The 25,212-nt window shown below is 34.6% G+C and overlaps 1 long non-coding RNA gene across 2 annotated transcripts in view; it reads left to right on the forward strand.

Moving 5' to 3' along the window:
- LOC106504207 overlaps positions 1-25,212 on the forward strand; it is a 188,502-nt gene that overhangs the window by 149,016 nt on the left and 14,274 nt on the right. The window lies entirely within an intron of this gene.

Raw genomic sequence — 25,212 nt, forward strand, 5'->3', positions numbered from 1 at the left:
AACTGTCTATGGTTAAGTTTAATCTGTGACTGTGGAATAGTGCAGCCAAGTTTGTATTCCATAATGTTCTTTCAAATTATACATTGTTTTAAAGTCTCACCTTATATACATTTCGTTGACTCCCAAAACTAAAAATTTTTTAAATTCAAGGCAAAAGTACAAGATCATGTCTCACAGAAGGTTAATGGAGAAACTTGGATTGCCATTCTTATTTTCAAGAAGTTTAAAAAAAAAAGGAAATTTGAACATTACTTTATCTACAGGACTCTTGAATGTGAGATGATGATAAAAATGAATCTGTGTGACTATCTCTATGATAATATTAGAAAACATTGCATAAGTTAATGCTACAAAGTTTTTGGCTGCATTTTGGTGGGTGCAGGTAGAAAGCTGCATAGGGATGTGTGGTTTAATATTATAATTTTATATTTTCAAAGTATTTATTTTGGAAATTCAACCATAGAAAAATGAAAGCTTGAAATTAGTTTGGGGGCCATTGGAGGCATGTTTTATGAATAAAAATACGGTTGTGAAGACAAAATTTGGCCTATCAATGTCTTTAAAGGAGACAGGAGAATGTTTTAATCATAAAGGAGGCATAATGAACAAATTGAGAAAATGGATAAAGCTTTCTTTGCAATCTTGTGTTCATAGGAATAAAATAAAACTTGTAAGAGATAGGCTATAAACTAATTAATTGCAACATATTACACTTAAAAATGTAGCCATGTCAATACATGTTCTTGGATATATAACATGGAAAAAATAACCAGAATTAGGTTTACATAATGTTGTATTCAGGGAAATATTTTGATCTATCTTTAGGATATTCTCCGAAGACTGTATTTTAATACATCTTTCTCTGAGGAAAGATCTTTAAAAAGTATCCAAAATCCATGCTTTGCTCAGAAGTCTTTTAAATCAGTTTCGATATCAAGTTCTTATACTAGTTCATTCTCATTCAACTCTTGACTAACTCTGAATGGATTATTCATTCACTTGGTTATTTGTAAAAAGGCAGCCACCACAAATATTTAATGCCAATGTTGTTTACTCAGCCCTTCCTAGATAGCCAGGGTTCAATATCTTTGCACTATGATTTTCTCCACTGAGGGGATTAGACCAGGAAAATCTCTAGGGGCTTTGCCAGTGAAAAAGTTTCAGCTGTATTCACTAAAATGGTCTTTGCATGTTCGTTACCTTTCCCTCCTGAGCACTCCATCCTTTGGGGATGAGGACGCTCCAACTAGCTAATTTCATTACTCCTGATTGGAAGGCAGCATATCTCAGTGTGCACAAATTCACTGACATCCTCATTTATAAATGAGTGGCCTGTGAATTTGCTTACCATGAAATAATTCCACAAAGTATGGGTACTTTAGGTGAACAAAAAATATATATATATTGAATTTTTCTGCCCAAAAGGCAAGTGTGTCAGTGTAATAACTGAATTCTCTTTACACCGAGGCAATAGGCCATACTATAGTATTTCTCATTTAAGGAAAAAAGGATAATAAATTTATTAAATGTTGATTTTCTAAATCCATATAAATTTGCCAGGAGCAGTTGACTATTCCACATGCTTTTGAATTTCATCAGTGTAAGGAGTAAGTAAAAGGAATTTGAATGGTATTTCAGTGTCCTGAAATAAGCCCTTTTATGAATTTGTATATGTTGCTGAAAATGTGGCATGTAAAATATTTAGGTCCATTTCATTATAGTCTCAACACAGGATTGAAATGGATCAAGAACTATATAACCAGTGAGCCAGCCAAGTCAAGCATATGTGAAGATAGAAAATCCTCCATAAAAATGATACACAACATTAACTCTAAATATAACTGTGGCCTCCCATCTATTGATGATTTTCAATATTCTTCTCAAGTGTTATGTAAGTATAATTCATCAAAAATTCAGACAGAAAGCCAGATGACTGGTACATCTTCTTCAAAATCCTTACATGAGAGGCACTGTTTTTTTTTCGAGAATTTAAAAACAGTAGTCTATTATATTAGAGAAGGCAGATATAACTTAGAGAATCTGACCAAGTAGTCAGGCCTACTACTCCATGTGTATCATGTTAATCATGTTATTGTATGTTATCGTCAGGTATGATCAATCTTGATGCTCCTACAGAGACAGTATGTATTATATTAAAATTATTGTTTATTCAAGAAAATATAGTCATCCAATTTGATGAAAAGACAAAAAATAAGTCAAACTTCTGTTACTCATTAAATGAATAAAAACTTGCTTAATCAAGTTTTTCAGGTCTCAGAGAGACATGATGTAAAAATCGCTGATGAAAGCACAACTTCAGCATAGGATGCAATAAAAAATTTAGTCCAAACAAGTAATTAAAAGAATCAAATTGAGAAAAGAGTGAATCACCCTTATTGTGATTTTTTTTCTACATGACTATTACATAAATACTTCCCATATTCTTTTTCTTATGCAGTATCTGGACTCCACTCAAAATAACAACATGCAACATTGAACATCTTGTAATAGTTTCAACAGTAAATTCAGAGGTTTTAGCAAAGAGGGAACATATACTATTGTTTCTTGTTTTTTTAATTGATGTTGTAACCAACTGCCACAAATGTAGTTGTTCAAAACAACTCATATTTATTTTCTATCATTCAAAATTTGACAAAGCTCTCACCATGCCCAAATCCAGTTTTGTGCAAAGCTGAGTTCTTTCTAGAGATTCTAGGGGAGAACCCACATTCTTTCCTTTTCCAGCTCCTATAGCTACCACCTGCATCCTTTGGCTTGTGGCCCCTTTCCTCCATCACAGAATCAGAAGCATCCTTTCTCTCTGATCTTTCTTCACCTGTTGCATCTCTATCTCTGATCCAGGCTGAAAGGTCTCTTGCTTTGAGAATTCATGACAAGTTGGGCCAATCAGGATAACCAAGAAAGGTTCTCCCATGTCAAGATCTTTAACCTTACCAGTGTTTACAGAGTCCCTTTTATTCTGAGAGTTAGCATATTGGTGGGTTTATGGGATGCCAACCACAGAGCAGAAATGCAGCACAAGATTAATTCATATTAGACCGTATTTACAATTGACTGTGACTTGCACCCTACTCCAATTTTTGTCAGTGTTATCTGTTGGATATTTACTTTCATGCTTATTCAGTTTATTCAGAAATTTAAAAAATAATCTGAGTCCAAAATTTGGCATCCACCACATGGTGTGGAAACAACCTGTTCCCCTCATTCTGCAGAGAGTCTGTAGGATTCTCTGGTTCAGTCTGTACAGCCAGCAGTTTGGAGATGATCTCCAAAATCCTTGCCAATTCTTACAACTGAGAGGATTCAGAAAACAACACTTTGAACTTAGACTTTTAGCTTTACACTTAGACAAGACTTTTGCCTTTTGAAATAACTTAAAAGTTTAGGGTAAATATTTTGTAAAAAGTAGTGATTATTTAGTAAGATTACCTAGTTATGATGCTTTTTTAGATTTTGTGAACCTGTCCAAATAACTCATGCTTTGTTTTCTCATTTATATCCATTCTTATCATATCTCATCAGATAGGGGTGAGGGTCAAATCTACTGATGTTAAATTTGTACGCAATAAGATGCTATACAAATGTTACTTAGTATTAATAATTGATTCTTATCACACTTGGCTAGAGTATTCTCATTTTCGTTTTAATTAAAAGAATAAATCACTAACACATATGCACACTCACATGCACACAGAGAAAAAGATAAGTTGACTTGATTAATTAGGTGGTTCAAGAAATTTTTCTAGAACTTCCACATTTGCTGTCTTTCCCTCTGGAGGGTTTTTTGTTTGTTTGTTTGTTTGTTTTTTGATAAGAAATCACTTCTTTAACAATTCCAAATCCTCTCTGGAGATGGGGCTGAGGCCTGGGCAGGACCAGGTGTTAAATTGCCCGAGGGTAATTAAGTTAAATTCTTGAGACCCTTGGGGTTGATAAATTAAGGTGTCATTCCCTTTTTCATTTGGAAGAATTGTCTCAAAATAAAGTATCTCACAGCAAATTGCAGGTACCCAAAAAACGGTTCCGCAAGCAAGAGAGTGTACTTGTCTTTCCAGTTTGCTCCTAAGCAAGGAAGCAGTGGGTTAGCTAAATGTCCACACTTCCTCTTAGTTGTCTTTATCTCTCTCTCACATCAGTTAATATTTTCTGTCTTTTTTTTTTTTTTTTTTTTTTTTTTTTAGGGCTGTACCCTTGGCATATGGAAGTTCCCAAGTTAGGGGTCAAATTGGGGCTACAACTACCAGCATACACCACAGCCACAGCAACACAGGATCTAAACCACATCTGTGATGATCACTGCAGTTCATAGCAACACCTGGATCTTTAACCTACTGAGAAACGCCAGGGATGGAACAACAGTCAGGTTTGTTACCTGCTGAGCCACCATGGGAACTCTGGTTAATATTTTAATTATCAAAGTAATTTCTGATAAGGCCTGTGTGTATAGGAAATATAACTGGAATTTTCATAAATTCTAAAAGCAATGCTATGCGGTTGGATTTTTTATGGCATCTTTTCTTGGAGGTAACAGTGTACCTGCTCCATTTCAGGTTCAAACGTCCACCCCACAGAAGCACATAATACTTTCTGAAAGATCCCTCTACTGGGTGGATAGCAATAAATCCCTCCTCAGTCAGACAAGTTGGCCTTTATTTTTTGTATTGCTCTGGGCATCTCACATGACATTCCCAAATAAGGTATTGTACTACAAGCCTGCTATGGTTGCTAGTAATGACTTAACTGCAAAGGAATTATAACAGTATGAATAACAGTGGTTTGCACTGTGAATGTCCTCGCTACTCCAAAAATGCCAGAGCAACAAATATAAAATGCTTCTCATTTGCCAGTTTGAAAGGAGTAAAAGTCAGAGGACTACAACTGCTGCTAATCTGTAAACACTGATTGTTCATTCAACAGCAGGAAGGAAAACAATGTAAAACAAGCCATGGCATTAGCCATTCTGCTGTGTACAAAGGCAGTTACATTAGGGGAATGAAAATTAAATAAAAATTATATTCAAATACAAGACATTTGGGTGGGAAAGCAGTTTTGCTTGCTAACTTGTTAAATAGGAAATGCTTGTGCATTTTGTCTTCAGGTTTTTTTAGGATCACAATACTATTGTTATGGAATATATGTCTTTTCCACTATGTTTTATCTAACATTATAAATCAATGGCAAGGAATTACAAAATTTATATTTTTAATTATATTTTATACCTCTTGCTTCCAAAAAGGATTTGAGTTACTTTATAAAATAAATACAACATCTTTTTTTTTAAGTACAGAAATTTATTTAAAAGACCAGATAGATAGTAAATGACAGTTATTTACACGGCATGTGAGGATAAACATGATTAAAGAGTTTACTTACTCAATGTTCAGTAAATATTCCTATAACATATGTACAACTTAAAACATTTATTTACTGAACTGATTTTTAAACTCTAGAATTGTAATTTACAGTTAAAGATTACAGGTTGGATACAACTCTTGCATCATATTATAGATTAGGTTAGTGAATTGAGCACACATCCATTTCACAGGAGGTGGAAAATTGAGAAACTTCTCAATCTAGAGAATGAATGAGTGCTTCTTGGCTGCTAGAACTTTGATAAATATCATCAAATACAGGACTTTTCATGTTGCAATGAGTAACATTTAATTCATAACTATGAATCAATGCTGCATTCCATTAATAAAAGGCAGACACATTTTGCTCCGCCAGCTTATTGTTAAGTGTCTTTGGGCTCTAATAGATCAGATGTGTGGACTCTCTAAATTAATTAAAAAATCCACCTACTTGGATATTCCTTTTATCCAGATATCCTTTCCATTAAAAATGATGCTAGTCTAATTTAATTGCTTTATTTCATGACCTCACAAGGGTGTTCATTTGTCTAAATATCCTTTTTCTAATGCCTCAAATATAGCATGGTGAAATCTTGGCAAGCCAGATGCATGAATGTTAGGGATGACTTTCACGACTTCAGTTACCCTTAGAGGTTTATTGGCAGCTCCACTCTCAGAAGAGCCATGGCTGTAGAAATTGACTTCTTCCGCAGTGAGAGCTGCACTTCACCCTCTCCTCTTGCTCTCTACGTTTCAATGTTCTGTTGCTCCCCCATGGGACAAGAAATGGCTTACACTTGAGATTCTTGAACGATTGCCAGAAAGGAATTTACCCTGAGAATTGCCATTTTCCAGGTTCCCATAGCGTGCTGTAAACCCAATTATCCAAGCTGGGAATGAGAGACTTGCCTGATATGAATATAGGAGTAAAGATCTAGATGATAGTCATAATGAATGACAGAGTTATCTTCTTAGGGGTGTGGGTAGAAGGGTCTCTCCTACCTCATTTTGACATTCTTATAAGAAAATTAATATTCACATTCATATTAACAGCCTTACGTCACTGAAATCACATATAGACTATGGCATGAGACATACTACTCAATATCATGTCTTAGTTCCAAATATTTAAGTATTTTCTCACTTTTTAAACTAGGTCAGGGGTTGACAAACTATGGATGGCAAGCCCAGTGGGGTCTGCTCTCTGTCTTTGGTAGGCCCACAAGCTACAGAATGATTTTTTAAGTCATTGAAAGCAACCAAAAGAGAAGTAACGTATCATGGCATGTGAAAACTACATGAAGTGCAAATTTTAATCTCAATAAGAAAAATGTACCTTTGAACGCAACGCACTTGTTTATATATTGTTTATGACTAGTTTTACACTACAACTGCAGAGTTGAATAGTTGCAACAGAGACCTTATGGCTCAGAAAGTCTCTGATATTTACTATCTGGCCATTTACAGAAAAAAGTCCCTACTTGCCAACTGGATTGTATAATCTTTAGGGTCAGAAACCACACTGTGTGCATTTTTAACATCCTTCAGATTGAAGAAAACATAGGATGTTCTCAATGACAATTCACTGTTACCCCAAGGTGACTGCCAATTCAAAATAGGCATAAGCTCTACTTGTCATCAGAGAACATTGTGGTCTAGAGGAATTTTATAGCTTATGAGCAGGACTCCTAGTGTTCACAACAGAGGGTTGCACATTGAGGAAATGGCCTATATAATTAATTACTTGCTGTACCTTCATTCTTCATATGGATAAAGTTTAAACTTAAATTATTGGAGAGATAAAGGAAAGGAAAAGGGAACACACACTGATAGTAAAGTTAAAAAGACAAGGAAATGGAAACAGTACCAGTTTAGAATATAAAACCTACCATGTGTGTGACAGGTACCTATTATGATTTTTTTTCCTTTAATGCTCACAAAAATCCCTTAGACTGGTTTTATTACTATCACCATCTCAGTGTTTGAGAAACAGAGGTCTGTGGTTAAGGAACTTCTACAGGTTTGAAAAGTTGGGGAAACTCGATTAGAATGCAGGTCTGACTTGTCCTCAGTATGTATTTGTTATGGGGTGCACTTCTGTGCCCCCTACCCCCAAATTTAGATATTGAAGTCCTAATAGCACCTCAGAATGTGACTGTTTGGAGATAGAATCTTTAAAAAGGTAATTAAGTTAAAACAATTGGGTGTGCCCTCATCCGATGTGACTTGTATCCTTATAAAAATATAAACTTCAGACACAGATGTGTATAGAGGGAAGACCGTAAGACCACACAAGGGGAATGTGGCCATATACAAGAAAAGTAAAAAGGCCCCAGAAGAAATCAAACCTGTTAACACTCGATAATGGACTCCTTGCCTCTAGAACTGTTAGAAAATAATTTCTGTTGTTTAAGCCTCCCTGTCTGTGGTACTTTGTTATGCAGCCCTAGAAAACAAATAGCATATCTAAAAAAGTTCAAGAGAAATATGATTTCCATGAGACCAAGTGACTGCTATTAAGAATATTAATAAAAATAATTTGCATGATTGAACATTCATGTTCAAAACTTACCTGTGGATTTCAGCTACATTTTTTGAGTATCTATCATATATATAGTATTCTAGGTATTCTGGACTTATTGATGAACAAGGGATATTAAGTTCCTGTCTCTTTGAAGCTTACCCTCCACTGAAAAGCAGTCAGTAAGCATAGGAAGAAATACATTTGAAGCAGAAATAGAAACCTTATAAAAAGTATTTGAAATATCATAGTTGTGATATTTAACTTCAGAGTTAAATGAGATATTTAAACTAAACCTATGTGGTGAGAAGACATTTAAAATATTGAAGAAAAATCTTCCAGAAATAAGACAGAATTTCTGACTATTTTGGGGACATATTTGGCCCATATGAATGAAGTTAGAAAGACTGTTGTGGGTTTAACATAATAAAAATGGGAGAAGCATTTGAACTGGAGAGGTAAGCAGGATGCAGGTTTTGTAGAGCCTTTCTTTCAGTGAGGAAAACTGAAAAGGTTTCAAACTAGGGAATGAAATGATAGGTCTTAAATTTTTATTTCACTCTTAGACCAGGTGAGCAATGATAACTTGCATTAGAGTTTTAGCTGTAAAGCTATTAGAGACTGAAAATATTCCAGATGTACTTTGGAGGTAATGGTAATGAAAATGCTATGTTGGATGAAGAGTGTGGGAAAAATAGAAGAAACAAGGGTGAATCCTTGAAAGGTGACAATCAACCTTTGTCTTGTAGAAAGACAATGATTAAAAGTCGTATTTTTAAAGTTTGTATGTTAAAAACATGAGCAGTAACATGGAGTACACAATAAGACATACAAGTATGAGGTAAAAAGCATAGGCAGAGACAGATGCACAAATATTGGAAGACATAGGTCTAAATAAATCAATATTGTAAAAATGGCCATGCTACCCAAAGCAATTATACAGATTCAATGCAATCCCTATCAAATGACCCATGACATTTTTCACAGAACTAGAACAATCCAAACATTTATATGGAACCACAAAAGACCCAGAATTGCCAAAGCAATCCTGAGAAACAAAAACCAAGCAGGAGGCATAGCTCTCCCAGACTTCAAGAAATACTACAAAGCCACAGTCATCAAAACAGTGTGGTAGTGGTATCAAAACAGACAGACAGACCAATGAAACAGAATAAATAACCCAGAAATAAACCCTGACACCTATGGTCAATTAATCTTTGACAAGGGAGGCAAGAACATAAAATGGGAAAAAGAAAGTCTATTCAGCAAGCATGGCTGGGAAAGCTGGACAGCTGCATGCAAAGCAATGAGACTAGCACACACCCTCACACCATGCACAAAAATAAACTCCAAATGGCTGAAAGACTTAAATATACGACAGGACACCATCAAACTCCTAAAAGAAAACATAGGCAAAACACTCTCTGACATCAACATCATGAATATTTTCTCAGGTCAGTCTCCCAAAGCAACAAAATTAGAGCAAAAATAAACCCATGGGACTTAATCAAACTGAAAAGCTTTTGCACAGCAAAGGAAACCCAAAAGAAAACAAAAAGACAACTTACAGAATGGGAGAAAATAGTTTCAAATGATGCAACCGACAAGGGCTTAATCTCTAGAATATATAAGCAACTTATACAACCCAACAGCAAAAAAGCCAATCAATCAATGGAAAAATGGGCAAAAGACCTGAATAGACTGTTCTCCAAGGAAGATATACAGATGGCCAACAAACACATGAAAAAATGCTCAACATTGCTGATTATAAGAGAAATGCAAATCAAAACTACCATGAGATACCACCTCACACCAGTCAGAATGGCCATCATTAATAAATCCACAAATAACAAGCTCTGGAGGGGGTGTGGAGAAAAGGGAACCCTCCTGCACTGTTGGTGGGAATGTAAACTGGTACAGCCACTATGGAGAACAGTTTGGAGATACCTTAGAAATCTATACATAGAACTTCCATATGACCCCGCAATCCCACTCTTGGGCATCTATCTGGACAAAACTCTACTTAAAAGAGACACATGCACCCGCATGTTCATTGCAGCACTATTCACAATAGCCAGGACATGGAAACAACCCAAATGTCCATCGACAGAGGATTGGATTCAGAAGGTGTGGTATATATACACAATGGAATACTACTCAGCCATAAAAAGAATGACATAATGCCATTTGCAGCCACATGGATGGAACTAGAGACTCTCATACTGAGTGAAATGAGCCAGAAAGACAAAGATAAATACCATATGATATCACTTATAACTGGAATCTAATATCCAGCACAAATGAACATCTCCTCGGAAAAGAAAAACATGGACTTGGAGAAGAGATTTGTGGCTGCCTGATGGGCGGGGGAGGGAGTGGGAGGGATCGGGAGCTTGGGCTTATCAGACACAACTTAGAATAGATTTACAAGGAGATCCTGCTGAATAGCATTGAGAACTTTGTCTAGATACTCATGTTGCAACAGAACAAAGGGTGGGGAAAAAAATGTAATTGTAATGTATACATGTAAGGATAACTTGATCCCCTTGCTGTACAGTGGGAAAAAAAAAAAAAGATTCCACAAGGAGGAATTGTAGATTGAAAAGGAAAAAAAAAATAAGATTTAGAAGTCTGGAGATATCCAGCATTTAAAATCAGTGGAAGTACCTGAGAAGAAGTGGCCAGTGAGTTAAAAAGATAATCAGAAGAGTATGGTGTCACAGGAGCTTAGAGAAATGGGGGAGGGAGCAGACAATGGTGCAAAGGACATATTAGTATGATATATTCCAACATGGAAATCACTAGAGATATTTAAAGAACATTTTCAGTGAAATGAATTGAAACCCATTTGGGGTTTATTGAAGGGAGGACTGTAGGTAGGAGAGAAGTTTCAATAAGTATGACATTTTTTTCTGAGATGTTTTGACATTAAGAGAACAAAGAAAATGAACAGAAGCTGGTGGCTGGTGGTAATGCAAAATCTTTTTTTTTTTTTTTTTTTTTTTAAAGATGGAATGTTAGGAAGGCTTTTTGTTGATGTTCATTTTGCTTTTTGAAATAATCCAGGAGTGAGAAAAAGTTGATGATTCAGAGAGAAAAGGGCTATTTGCACATTCAATCCTGAAAAGCAGAATCAATAAATGAATGGGGGTGAAAGGGGATCTTCAGACTATGAAGAAACTGGTTTTAGATAACAGCAGATGTCACTTTCTTTGTAACCGGAGGAAAGAGACTATCCTTGAACAGACATAGATAAATGAATTTGCCTACAGGAGGATAAGATCTAGCGTTATGGTAAAAAATTATTTTTAATAACATTTGATATAATACCTTCAGTGTAGAGTGAGAGAGTGTGGTGTGTTTGGAAAGAGAAGAAAAGTGTGAAATAGGAACTTAAGATCTTGGAGAAGTATAGTGGAATTATAATGTATGCTGAGGGCCAGTTTGAGATCCATAAACATAAACTTAAAGTGAGATCAGTCCAGAGACTGGAGGGGTTTTTTTTTTTTCTCTTTTTCTCCCGCCATACACAGCTGCTGAAAAGACTAGTTGTTGGTGAATGGTTAGATTTAACCACTGTTGGGGGTTTGCCAGTGAGTAGGTCAGAAGGATAGGCCAAGAGCATTAAGCGGGCATGGGCCATAGTGCTGCACAGTTATCCAAGGAATCTAAAGACTTTCATTTGGGTAAAGAAAGCCGTGAGTACAGGGATTGTGGAGAAAGGTAAAGAAAAAGATGGATTTGAAGAGTGAAAAATTCAAGGTAAATAGTAGAGGTCTACAAAAGTTTGAAATTTAGCTGGAGTGCAATTAATTCAGTAAGTGAAGAAGAAAGAATGTAGTCTCGAAAGGGGAAGTTTAAAATACAGATTTTTGAGGTGGGATTGATAGAGATGAAGACAAGATCCAGGAGAGTATAACCTTAGAAGTTGAAGAGATGAAAGATTTTGAATGAATCAACATTGAATTCCCAAGAATGATAACCAGAGTAGCAAAAGAGAAATCATTGCCAAGGAACTTAAGATGATTATGAATAAGGAGATCTGCTCTGCTTTTTCCCTCAAGATGCTAAAGGGTGAGAGAATCTTTATATATTAAAGACATTCAGGCTAATATCTTAGTTTTTATTTTAGTTTTAATTATATATATATGTGTATATATATATATATATGTCTTTTTTAGGGCTGCACCTGTGGCATATGGAGGTTCTCAGGCTAGAGATTGAATTGGAGCTGCAGCCACCAGCCTTTGCCACAGCCACAGCAATGCCAGATCCGAGCTGCATCTGCCACCTACATCATAGCTCATGACAATGCTGGATCCTTAACCCACTGAACGAGGCCAGGGATCAAACCTGCATCCTCATGGATACTAGTCAAATTTGTTTATGCTGTGCCACAATGGGAACTCCTCTTAGTTTTTAGAGATGAGTGAATTCTCTCTGTTTATCCCACCTTCAAACTGTACAAATTAGTAATAATTTGGAGTGACTTGTTAGTGATATCAGAATATCCAAGAGAATATTTTTGATCAAACCTGGGAATTATTGGCACTTATATGTACATTTAGAAATTGTTCCAGCTGCTTTGTTCTATTTAACAAAAAGTTAAGAGTTTTCCTCAGAAATAATCTAGGAATTGCATGTTATTTAGAAATATTGTTTTCTAAATTCATACCAATAGTTAAAGCAGTAGAGTTTTAAAAATTGAAATAATTTCAGTCTAGGATGCAAAGTTCTCCAAAATGGATATATTTTTTTAAAAAGTGGACAATAAGTTAAGAAACAACTATACAACACAGTTGATTTAGTTATTTCAGGAAAGTGGAGAAAGCATATTAGAACACATCTTAAATGGGTAAATTCAAATGACTTCATTAACAGTTTATTCTTTAATCTAAAACTGTATAACAGAATAGAATGAAGATAGGCCCAGAGATAAAACTAGGAATGATATGAAAAAGTATATTATGAAGAATAATACATTCAGTACTAGATTATATATGCCATTATATAGCATCCCCTCTCTTAAGGAATATAGGTCACTTGAGAACACATTCAGAAGGAAATATTGATCTGACTTATGATATATTGCTCTAAACACAGACAGGTGATTGATTTTTTTTAAATGTGAAGAAAATTACACAGTTATTTTATAAAGCACAGCTTGTTTAAAAAAAATAGCATATTCTTAAAGTCCTAATAAATGGAGTCTTTCTGTAGGTAACCAGACTGTTATATCATAAACCCATAAGCAGTAAGTGTGCCATCTATTGGTGAAACAAACACAGTGCAAAAATACCTGCAAAGTAATTGGTCTCAGGACAAGTGATACAGCATTTTTCATATTCCCTTGAAAGTGATGTTTCATTATAGCAAAACATCCTAATTAACCCACTGGAAAAAATGGGCTTGTTGCTGCTGTTCTAGTAGCCCAGTAACAGAAAGGACATCATATCAGAAGTCAGGCCATCATGGATTTTGTCCAGCTTTCTGCAGTAGGAAATGTAACACTGCACATGTTGTTTCAGTTTCAAAGATCCCACTTTCCTTTTATATAAAAATAAATTAGGAGATGATAGCAAGGATCCATTAGTTCCTTTAAGTTCTAACATTTTACAAATTTTATAACCTGAATATATGAGTAGAGGCAGATGTTGTTTAAGTTTACCATTCTTTTAATTTAACTCTTAAAGACATACAGATTCCTTTGATGTAAATCATAAGAAGGCATTGTAGCTAAGGTCTTGCTTTTAGGGACATATAGATTAATCAATTTATAATTGAATACATAAATGAATAAGTAAATCACATTTTTTTGAGAAAAAGCTAGCCTAAGCTTTCACTTTTTTTTATTTTTAAAAATTTTATTGAAGTATAGTTGACTTACAAAGTTATGTTAATTTCTGCTGTACAATAGTGATTCACTATTACCTATACACATATCCATTCCTTTTCAGATTTTTTTTCCACACAGGTTATCACGGAATATGTATTGAGTAGAGTCCCTGAGCTACACAGCTTGTCCCCATTGTCCAGTCATTACATATACCACTGTGTGCCAATCCCTAACTCCCAATCCATTCCATTTCACACTTTTCAACTTTGGTAACCACGAGTTTGATTTCAAAGTCAGTATGTTGTTTTATATTTTATAAACAAGTTTATTTGTATCATTTTTTTAGATTCCACAGATAAGTGATACATAATATTTTTCTTTGTCTGACTTACTTCCCTTAGTACAATAATCTCTAGGTCCATTCATTTTACTGCAGATGGCATTATTTCATTATTTTTTTAATGGTGGATTAATATTCCATTGTATATATGTTCCACATCTTCTTTATCCATTCCTCTTACAATGGACATTAGGTTGCTTCCATGTCTTAGCTATTGTAAATTCTGCTGCAATGAATATCAGGGTGTATATATCTTTTCAAATTAGTGCTTTCTCTGGATTTATGCCTAGGAGTGAGATTGCTGGATCATATGATAATTCTATTTTTTAGATTTCTGAGAAAACTGCATATTGTATTCCATAGTGGTTGTACCAATTTACATTTCCACCGACAGTGTAGGAGGATTCCCTTTTCTCTGCACCCTCTCTGGCATTTATTATTTGTGGACATTTTGATGAGGGCCATTCTGATCTATGTGAGATGATACCTCATACTAGTTTTGATTTGCATTTCTCTGATAATGAGCAGTGTTGTGCATCTTATGTGCTTTTTGGCTATCTGTATGTCTTCTCTGGAGAAATGTCTATTTAGATTTTCTGTCCATTTTTTTATTGTGTTGTTTGTTTTTTGATTTTGAGCTGCAGGAATTGTTTGTATGTTTTGGAGCTTAATCCCTTGTCAGTTACTTCATTTGCAAATATTTTATCCCATTCTGTGTGTTGTCTTTTTGTTTTGTTTATGGTTCCCTTTGCTGTGCAAAATCTTCTAAGTCTAATTAGGTCCAGTTTGTTTATTTTTGTTTATTTTCATTACTCTAGGAGGAAGAACTGAAAAGATATTACTGCAGCTTATGACAAAGAGTATACTATGTTTTCTTCTAAGAGTTTTACAGTAACTGGTCTCACATTTAGGTTGTTACTCTATTTTGAGTTTATTTTTGTGTATAGTATTAAATATACCAAAGAATGTTCTAATTTCATTCTTTTACATGCAGCTCTCCAGTTTTCCCAGTGCTGCTTATTGAGGAAAAAAATCTTTATTGTATATTCTTGCCTCCATTGTAGCAGATTAATCACCCATAGGTGCATCAGTTTATTTTTGGGCTTTCTATTTGTTTCTGCTGATCTATATTTCTGGTTTTGTGCCAGTGCCCTTTTGTTTTGATTACTATAGTTTTGTATTATAGTCTGAAGTCAGGGAGCATGATTCCTCCAGCTCTGTTTTTCTTTCTCAGGATTGCTTTAGCTATTTGGAGTCTTACATGTTTCCGTACAAATTTTAAAACTTTTTGTTCTACTTCTATTGAAAATGCCATTGGTAATTTGATAGGGATTGCATGGAATCTGTACATCACTTTGGGTAGTGTAGTCATTTTGACAATATCTATTCTTCCAATTCAAGAGCATGGTATATCTTTCTGTCATTTTTTGTCATTTTTGATTTTTTTCATCAGCATCTGTTCAAATTACAGGTGTTTTGCCTCATTGATAGGTTTATTCCTAAGTAATTTATTATTTTTAATGCCATAGTAAATGGGATTGTTTTCTTAATTTCTCTTTTTGAACTTTTGTTGTGAGTGTACAGAAATGCAAGAGATTCTGTGTATTAATTTTTTATACTGCAACTTAATTTATTTTAATTAATTAATTAATTTTGTCTTCTCTAGGGCTGCTCCCATGGCATATGGAGGTTCCCAGGCTAGGGGTCTAATTGGAGCTGTAGCCACTGGCCTATGCCAGAGCCACAGCAATGTGGGATCCAAGCCATGTCTGCGACCTACACCACAGCTCACGACAATGCCAGATCCTTAACCCACTAAGCGAGGCCAGGGATCGAACCTGCAACCTCATGGTTCCTAGTCGGGTTCGTTAACCACTGAGGCATGATGTGAAAACCTGCAACTTAATTAATTGATGAGTTCAAATAGGTTTCTGATGGCATATTTTGGATTTCCTATGTATAGTATCATGTCATACAAACAGTGAGAGTTTTCTTTCTTCTTTTCCAATTTACATTTTTTTTTTTTATTTCTTCTTCTTCTATTATTGCTTTGGCTAGAACTACCAAAACTCTGTGATACAGTGGTGAGAGTGGACACCCTTGTCTTGTTCCTGATCTTAGAGGAAATGATTTCAGCTTTTCACTGTTGTGAATGATATTAGCTGTGGTTTGTCATATACGGCTTTTATTTACTGAAGTTTGTTCCATGTCCACTTGAGAGTTTTTACTATGAATGGATGTTGAATTTTGTCAAAACCATTTCGTACATCTATTGAGATAATCATATTTTTTTATTCTTCAATTGTTAATGTGGTGTATTGTGCTGATTGATTTGCAGATACTGAAAAATCCTTGCATCTCTGGGATAAATCTGTCTAGATCATGGTGTATGATTCTCTCAAATGTTTTGCTGGATTGATGGATTTAGTATGCTGGTATTTTGTTGAGGATTTTTGAACATATTCTTCAGTGATATTGGTCAATAATCTTTTTTTGTAGTATCTTTGTCTAATTTGGGTATCAGGGTTATGGTGGCCTTATAACCTGGATCCTTCCTCTGCAACTTTTTTTTTCTTGTCTTTTTGCCATTTCTTGGGCTGCTCTCGTGGCATATGGAGGTTCCCAGGCTAGGGCTCCAGTCGGAGCTGTAGCCACTTGCCTATACCAGAGCCACAGCAACGCAGGATCTGAGCTGAGTCTGCAACCTACACCACAGCTCATGGCAACACCAGATCCTTAACCCACTGAGCAAGGCCAGGGATTGAACCCGTAACCTCATGGTTCCTAGTCAGATTCATTAACCACTGTACCACAATGGGAGTTCCCCTCTGCAACTTTTTAGAAGAGTTTCAGAAGGATAGATGTTAACTCTTCTCTAAATGTTTGATAGAATTTCCCTGTGAAGCCATCTGGTCCTAGACATTGGTTGGAAGTTGTTAATCCTATTTTCAGTGTCAGTACTTGTGATTGGTCTGTTTATCTTTTCTATTTTTTCTGGGTTTAGTCTTGGAAGATTGCATCTTTGTAAGAATTTGTCCATTTCTTCTAGGTTGTCCATTTTATTGGCATATATTTGTTTGTCATAATCTCTTATGATCCTTGCATTTCTGTGATGTCAGTTGTAACTTCTCCTTTTTCATTTCTAATTTTATTGAATTTAGCCCTCTCCCTTTTTTCCTTGATAGGTATGGTTAAGGGTTTATCAATTTTCTTGATCTTTTCAAAGCACAAGCTTTTAGTTTCATTGACCTTTTCTATTGTTTTCTTTGTCTATGTCTCATTTACTTATGCTCTGATTTTTAGGATTTATTTCCTTTCACTAACTTTGGGTTTTGTTTGTTCTTCTTGCTCTAATAATTTTAGGTGTAAGGTTAGATTGTTTATTTGAGATTTTTCTTGTTTCCTGAGGTAAGATTTTGTTGCTATAAACTTTACTCTTAGAACTGCTTTTGCTACATCCCATAGGTTTTGGATCATTGTGTTTTCATTTTCATTTGTAGCAAAGTATTTTTTGATTTCCTCTTTGATTTCTTCAGTGATCCATTGATTGTTTAGTAATATATTCTTTAGTCTCTACATATTTTGTGGTGTTTTGCAGTTTTTTTTCCCTGAAGTTGATTTCTAGTCTCATATTCCTTTAGTCAGAAAAGATGCTTGATATGATTTCAATTTTCTTAAATTTAGTAAACCTTTTTTTTTGGGGGGGCCCAACATGTGATCTTTCCAGGATAATGTTTCATGTGCACTTGAGAAGAATGTGTATTCTATTGCTTTCAGGTGAAATGATCCATAAATTACAATTAAATCCATCTGGTCTAATGGACAGGCATTATTTAAAGACTGTGTTTCCTTATCGATTTTCCATCTGTATTGTCTTTCCACAGCTGAAAGTGGAGTGTTAGAGTCCTCCACTATTATTGTGTTATTGTCAGTTTCTCATTGTATGGATGTTAGCAGTTGCTTTATCTGTTGAGGTGCACCTATGTTAGATGCCTATATATTTACAATTGTTATATCTTTTTCTTGGATTGATACTTTGATCATTATGTGGTGTCCTTCTTTGTCTCTTATAACCATGTTAATTTTATATTCTATTTTATCTGATGTGAGTATGACTACTCAAGCTTTCTTTTGGTTACCATTTACATGGAATATCTTTTTGTATCTACTTACTTTCAGTCTATATATGTCCCTAGATCTGATGCAGGTCTATTGTAGACAGCATTTTTATGGGTATTGTTTTTCTATCTATGCCTATGTCTTTTGGCTGGAGCATTTAATCCATTTATATTTAAGGTAATTATTGATATGTAGATTCTTGTTGCTATTTTATTAATTTTTTTGGATTTGTTTTTGCAGGTTTTTTTTCCCTTTCACTTTTGTTCTTCTCTTTTGTGGTTTGATGACTATCTTTAGTGTTGTGTTTGGATTGATTTTGTGTGTTCGTATATCTATTGTAGATTTTTGATTTGTGATTCCCCTCAGATTTTGATATACCAGTCTATAAATATACAAAATTTTAAGTAACTTGTCTCCTAATTTCAAATGTCTTTCCAATATCCTGCTGTATTCTTCTCTTCTCAGGATTCCTTGTTTTGATATCATATTTGTGTGTAGATTATTTCCTACTTTTACTATATGTTTACCTTACCAGTAACCTTTCCCATTTATGATTTTCTTGTTTCTAGTTGTGGTCTTTTCTGCCTAGAAAATTTCCTTTGGCATTTATTGTAAATCAGGTTACATTGTGCAGAATTCTTTTAGTTTTTGCTTCTCTGTAAAGATTTTGATTTCTCTGTTGATTCTGAATAGAAAAAACATTTGAAAAGTTGATGTCAGAGAATGTTTTGCCTATGTGCTCTTCCAGGAGTTTGATGGTGTCTTGTCTTATACTTAAGTCTTTCAGCCATTTTGAGTTTATTTTGGTGCATAGTGTGAGGGTGTGTTCTAGTTTCACTGATTTGCTTGCAGCTATCCAGGTTTCCCAGCAATACTTACTGAAAAGACTGTCTCTTTCCCATTTTATGTTTTTGCCTCCTTTGTCAAAGATTAATTAATGATAGCTGTCTGGGTTTATTTCTGGGTTCTTTATTCTGTTTCATTGGTCTGTATGTCTGTTTTGGTACCAGTACCACACTGTCTTGATTGATGTGGCTTTGTAATAGTGCCTGAAGTCTGGGAGAGTCATGACCCCTGCTTGGTTTTTGATCATCAGAATTTCTTTGGCAATTCTTGATCTTTTGTGATTCCATATAAATTTTGGATTGTTTGTTCTAGTTCTGTGAAAAATGTCATGGGTAATTTGATAGGGGTTGCATTGAATCTGTAGATTGCTTTGGGTAGTATGGCCATTTTTACAATAGTAATGTTTCCAACCCAGGAGCATTGTATAGAATTCCATTTCTTTGAGTCCTCTTTAATTTCCTTGAATAATGTTTTATAGTTCTCAGCATACAAGTCTTTCACCTCCTTGGTCAAGTGTATTCTCAGGTATTTGATTTTTTGGGGTGCAATTTTAAAAGGTATTGTACTTCTGTATTCCTTTTCTAATATTTCATTGTTAGTGTACAGAAATGCGACTGATTTCTGAATGTTAATCTTATGTCCTGCTACTTTGCTGAATTTGTTAATCACTTCGAGTAGTTTTTGGGTTGAGTCTTTAGGGTTTTTTCCATATTATATCATGTCATCTGCATACAGTAACATTTTGCCTCTTTTCTTATTTGGGTGCCTTTTATTTCTTTGTCTGATTTATGTGGCTAGGATGTCCAGTACTATGTTGAATAACAGTGGTGAGAATGGGCATGTGTGTCTTATTCCAGATTTTAGTGGGAAGACTTTCAGCTTTCATCCATTGAGTATTATATTTGCTGTGGGTTTGTCATAAATGACTTTAATTATGTTAAGGAATGTTCCCTCTATACCCACTTTGGTAAGAGTTTTGATCATGAATGGTTGTTGGATTTTGTCAAATGCTTTTTCTGCATCTATTGAGATGATCACATGATTTTGACTTTTCTTTTGTTAATGTGGTGTATGACATTGACTGATTTGTGTAAGTTGAACCATCCTTGTGAATGTGGGATGAATCCCACGTGGTTGTAGTGTATGATCTTTTTGATATGTTGTTGGATTCAGCTGGCCAAAATTTTGTTGAGAATTATGGTGTCTATATTCATCAAAGATATTGGCCTATAGTTTTCTTTTTTGGTGGTATCTTTGTCTGGTTTTGGAATGAGGGTGATGGTGGCATCATAGAATGTCTTTGGGAGTATTCCTTCTTCTTCACCCTTTTGGAAAATTTTAAGGAGGATGGGTATAAATTCTCTTTGTAGGCTTAGTAGAATTCTCCTGTGAAGCCATCTGGTCCTGGACTTTCATTTGTAGGGAGCGTTTTTATGATATATTCAATTTCATTTATAGTGATTGTTCAGTTGATCTATTTCTTCATGAATCAGTTTTGGCAGGCTGTAAGTCTCTAGAAAGTTGTCTATTTTTTCTAGGTTGTCAAATTTGTTAGCATACAATTGTTCATAGTATTCTCTCATGGTTTGCTGTATTTCTGTAGTATCCATTGCGAATTCTCCTTTTTCATTTCTTAGTTGGTTTATTTGGGTTTTCTCTCTCTCTCTCTCTTTTTTTTTTTTTTTTTGTTGAGTCTGGCCAGAGGTTTGTCAATTTTGCTTATGTTTTCAAAGAACCAGCTCTTGGTTTTACTGATTTTGTCTATTGTTTTTTGAATCTCTATTTTATTGATTTCCTCTCTGATCTTCATGAGTTCTTTCCTTCTGCTGACTTTAGGTTTTGTTTGTTCTTCTTTTTCTAATTCACTTAGGTTGTGGTTTAAATTGTTGATTAAGATGTATTTAAATTAAAGAAATTCAATAAATCATTTATTCAAAATTTAATGAAATTAATTTGAAGTATTTGGGTTTTGTTGTCATTTCTTGTTCGTTTTTTAAATTTTTTCGTGTGTGAGACTAGGTCACCTTGCTGTACATATTTTTAAAATTTTTTATAATTTTTATTTTTCCATTATAGTTGATTTACAGTGTTGTGTCAATTTCTACTGTACAGCAAAGTGATCCAATCATAGATATATATGTTCTTTTTCTCTTAGTATCCTCCATCATTTTCCTGGATATAGTTCCTTGTGCTATACAACAGGATTTTATTGCTTATCCACTCCAAATGCAATAATTTTCATCTATTAATCCCAAACTCCTGGTCCATCCCATTCCCTCACCCTCACTCTTGGCAACCACAAGTCTGTTCTCTGAGTCCATGAGTTTCTTTTCTGTGGAAATGTTTATATGTGCCATGTATTAGATTCCAGATATAAGTGATATCATATGGTATTTATCTTTCTCTTTCTAACATACTTCACTTCATACGAGAGTTTCTAGTTTATCTATGTTGATTTTGTTATTTTTTATGGCTGAGTAGTATTCCATTGTGTATATATACCACATCTTCTTTTGTTTGTTTTTAAGTGACATAAAGTCATAGGTTTCTCTTTGAACAGCATAGTAAACAAAATGTCTTGTCATTTTGCCAATTCATTTTAAAATTAATATCTTGAATAATTGAGGGTACAGGGAAATTAGCTGATGCAATGAAATTGGCACAACTTTTTGGTAAATTAACAAACTTTAATTCAATAATTCTTCTCAGATTCATTCTTAAGATAACAAGTAATTCAGGGCAGGAATTATGTACATATACATTCTGTGTTTTTCATAATATAGAATGTTTAATACCTAATACCAATAGGTTATTCAACAGTTGTTGCTCCAAAGAACATGGAGAAAAATAGAGAAATTCAAACGTAGTTTTCACAATTATATGATACATTCATCAGCTATCAAATTTGATGTCCTCATTAAGAACAACCAAATAAATCTAAATTTCAGTGTCCCATCGTAGGAATAAAAATTAGAAAGCTAAAAAGAGAAATCTGTAATTTCATATCTGAATATTCTTAATATAACATTGTTATGCTTATAAATTTTAATTAGGAAAATAACGTTCATATTTTATTACATTTTTGTCCTGTTTTTGTAAATCATATACTTGAGGTCTGTACCAGTCATGCTGATGTTATGAGATGTGCGATTTCTCAAGAAAGTGATGGTATTCATTTATTAAAAGGAAATAATACCTACACAGGGAAGACATACGGAATTCTTTCTTTCAAAGAAAAATCCCAATATATTGCAATAGTAAAAAAGGAAATATAATATCTCTATTATAGATTTCTTTTCCTAACTTTAGCATTAATATTTTATTTTATTTTATTTTTAATTTTTTTTTATTTTTCCACTGTACAGCAAGGGGATCAAGTTATCCTTACAGGTATACATTACAATTACATTTTTTTCCCTACCCTTTGTTCTGTTGCAACATGAGTATCTAGACAAAGTTCTCAATGCTACTCAGCAGGATCTCCTTGTAAATCTATTCTAAGTTGTGTCTGATAAGCCCAAGCTCCCGATCCCTCCCACTAATATTTTATTTCTCTGATGTTTTAACCATCAATATGTTAACCAATAACAATGAGGAACATTACAATACATTTTTCTTAGAGGATGAGGAGATGGATTTTATGAGGTGGAGGTGACAACATTTATAAGACCCCTGAGTCTTCACACATGTTTCAGTCATCAAACTAAGCCTGAGGCATAAACAAGCTTAACCTTTGTGTCTAATGTTTCTTATTCATTCTTATGTTAAAAACCATGTCATCACAAATTTTGGACAGTATTTCACGATATAAAACTAGAACCTCAGGTATGTGTTTGTACTATCAATTTGAGTCTATTTTGTAACAAGAAGGAAATAAGAGGTGAAAGAGCAATAATACAATGTTAGCAGTTGGGTTTTTCCCAAGACTCCACTTATCCTGCCTAAGTATCTACCTCAGATCTGAGGTCTGGAAATTCAATTATTTTTTTCAGCAAGAGCCATTCATTTAACACCTATTTGCAATATTAAATTGGTTGTTTTATTTTCCATTCAGCTCACTACACATATTGTTTCAGCATATGTGAACATATGAAGGAAAAGATAATAACAAGTTGTAAAACAAAACCTCTTTTCCACAATCAATGAAAGTATAAGTATTTCCATTTATTTGTAGAGGGTATCAGATAAGGGTATGTGATTTTTCTGTGAAATTGTACTATTCTGATTTGTAATCTTTTGAAAATTTCATTTTTTTTAGCACACCTGGAAACTCTTACTTCTTTCTGAGTGGAAATGTCTACTGAGACAACAAATATGGAATGCCCCCCTCCCCAAAAATAGATTAAAATATGGCAGAATAAAAAGTATTTTTAAGAACTTGTCACAAGAACTTAAAATGGTTTCATTTTGTCACCTACGAAATACACTCAGAAATTATATCAAGGAGGAAACTAGAAGGGACATTCGTACAGAAGACATATTACAAAATGTTGTTTTGGAAGAATGAGAGTCTTATGCAAGTACAAAGAAATGAAGATAAATTTGTTTCTATATATCCATTTATCTAGGCAGAATTTATAATTAATTGGATATATCTGTGCTTTCTCTTATATTTCCTTATCAGTTTCACATTTCTTGCAATGATACTCCAGATATTTAAGACGCATTTGCTTTTTAAATTCCCTGATTTCAATTGCTCTATAACCTTTTGGATGAATTAACTTTCAAGTGAAAGTTTATCATGCTATTCTCAGTCTGATTTTTTTAAGTTTGATAGAAGTCGTTTGACCATCTTTCAGTTAGTCTAGCATGAAAGAGCCATATTTTTCATACTTTCATATGTATTTGGAAAGATTTCCACTCTTGGTTAACTCAAGTTTATGTGCAATATGACAATCTGATATCTGTCTTCTGACTCTTCCACCTGCCAATCTATCATTACTAGGGCCAACATTGATCTTAAGAGACTGAGGATGGAGGATGGAATGAGGGTAGTGTGAATGTGAACTGATGCTAGGAGAGAGAGAAAAAAAGCAATAGGTGTAAGAAGATTTGGAATGTATTAGGTGAGATTGTCTCTCAAACTTTCATTTTTTTCCCATTCACATGAATGGAAAAGGAGGAGCTCCCGTCGTGGCGCAGTGGTTAACGAATCCGACTAGGAACCATGAGGTTGCGGGTTCGGTCCCTGCCCTTGCTCAGTGGGTTAACGATCCGGCGTTGCCGTGAGCTGTGGTGTAGGTTGCAGACGCGGCTCTGGTCCCGCGTTGCTGTGGCTCTGGCGTAGGCCGGTGGCTACAGCTCCGATTCAACCCCTAGCTTGGGAACCTCCATATGCCGCTGGAGCGGCCCAAGAAATAGCAACAACAACAACAAAAAAAAAGACAAAAAGACAAAAAAAAAAAAAAAAAAAAAGAAATGGAAAAGGAATAATACTTATTATAAGTGAGGGATTCTGAGAGCAAGTGATCAGGTTAATTTTTAAATATAATTTTGGAGAAAAGGAGTAGGAGTTAATAGAGAGGGAGCATGGGTAAAATGGAAACAGTAAACTTAGGATTCCTAGAGCCATGATTTGGGTTCATTATAATCCTGAATAGAAGACTAAATTCATGGAAAATGAAAAAATAGCATTTGAAAATTCTCTTTTTAATAAATAATTGTTTAATGGAGTTCCCATTGTGGCGTAGTAGAAATGAACCTGACTAGTATCCGTGATGATGTGGGTTCAATCCCTGGCCTTGCTCAGTGGGTCAGGGATCCACTGCTGCCATGAGCTGTGGTGTAGGCTGGTAGTTGCAGCTATGATTCAATACCTAGCCTGGAAACTTCCATATACCATGGGTGCAGCCCTAAAAAGGAAATAATAGTAACAATAATAATAATAAAATGAATAAATATATTTTTTAAAAATATATGATTCCACATTGCTGTGGCTGTAGTGTAGGCCAGTGGCTACAGCTCCGATTAGACCCCTAGCCTGGAAACTTACATATGCTTCCGGTGCGGCCCTAGAACAAACAAAAAACAAAAACAAACAAAAAACAAATAAAATATATGATTCCAGCCTAGAGAGTTTTACTTTAATTCCTTGGAAGATTCTAGAAAGACTCACTCAATAATCAATTTAATATTACCTAGCAAAATAGTAAACACTAGGATAATATAAACAGCCAGG

The sequence above is a fragment of the Sus scrofa genome, chromosome 13, assembly GCF_000003025.6.
Source record: "Sus scrofa isolate TJ Tabasco breed Duroc chromosome 13, Sscrofa11.1, whole genome shotgun sequence".
Taxonomy (NCBI): Eukaryota; Metazoa; Chordata; class Mammalia; order Artiodactyla; family Suidae; genus Sus; species Sus scrofa.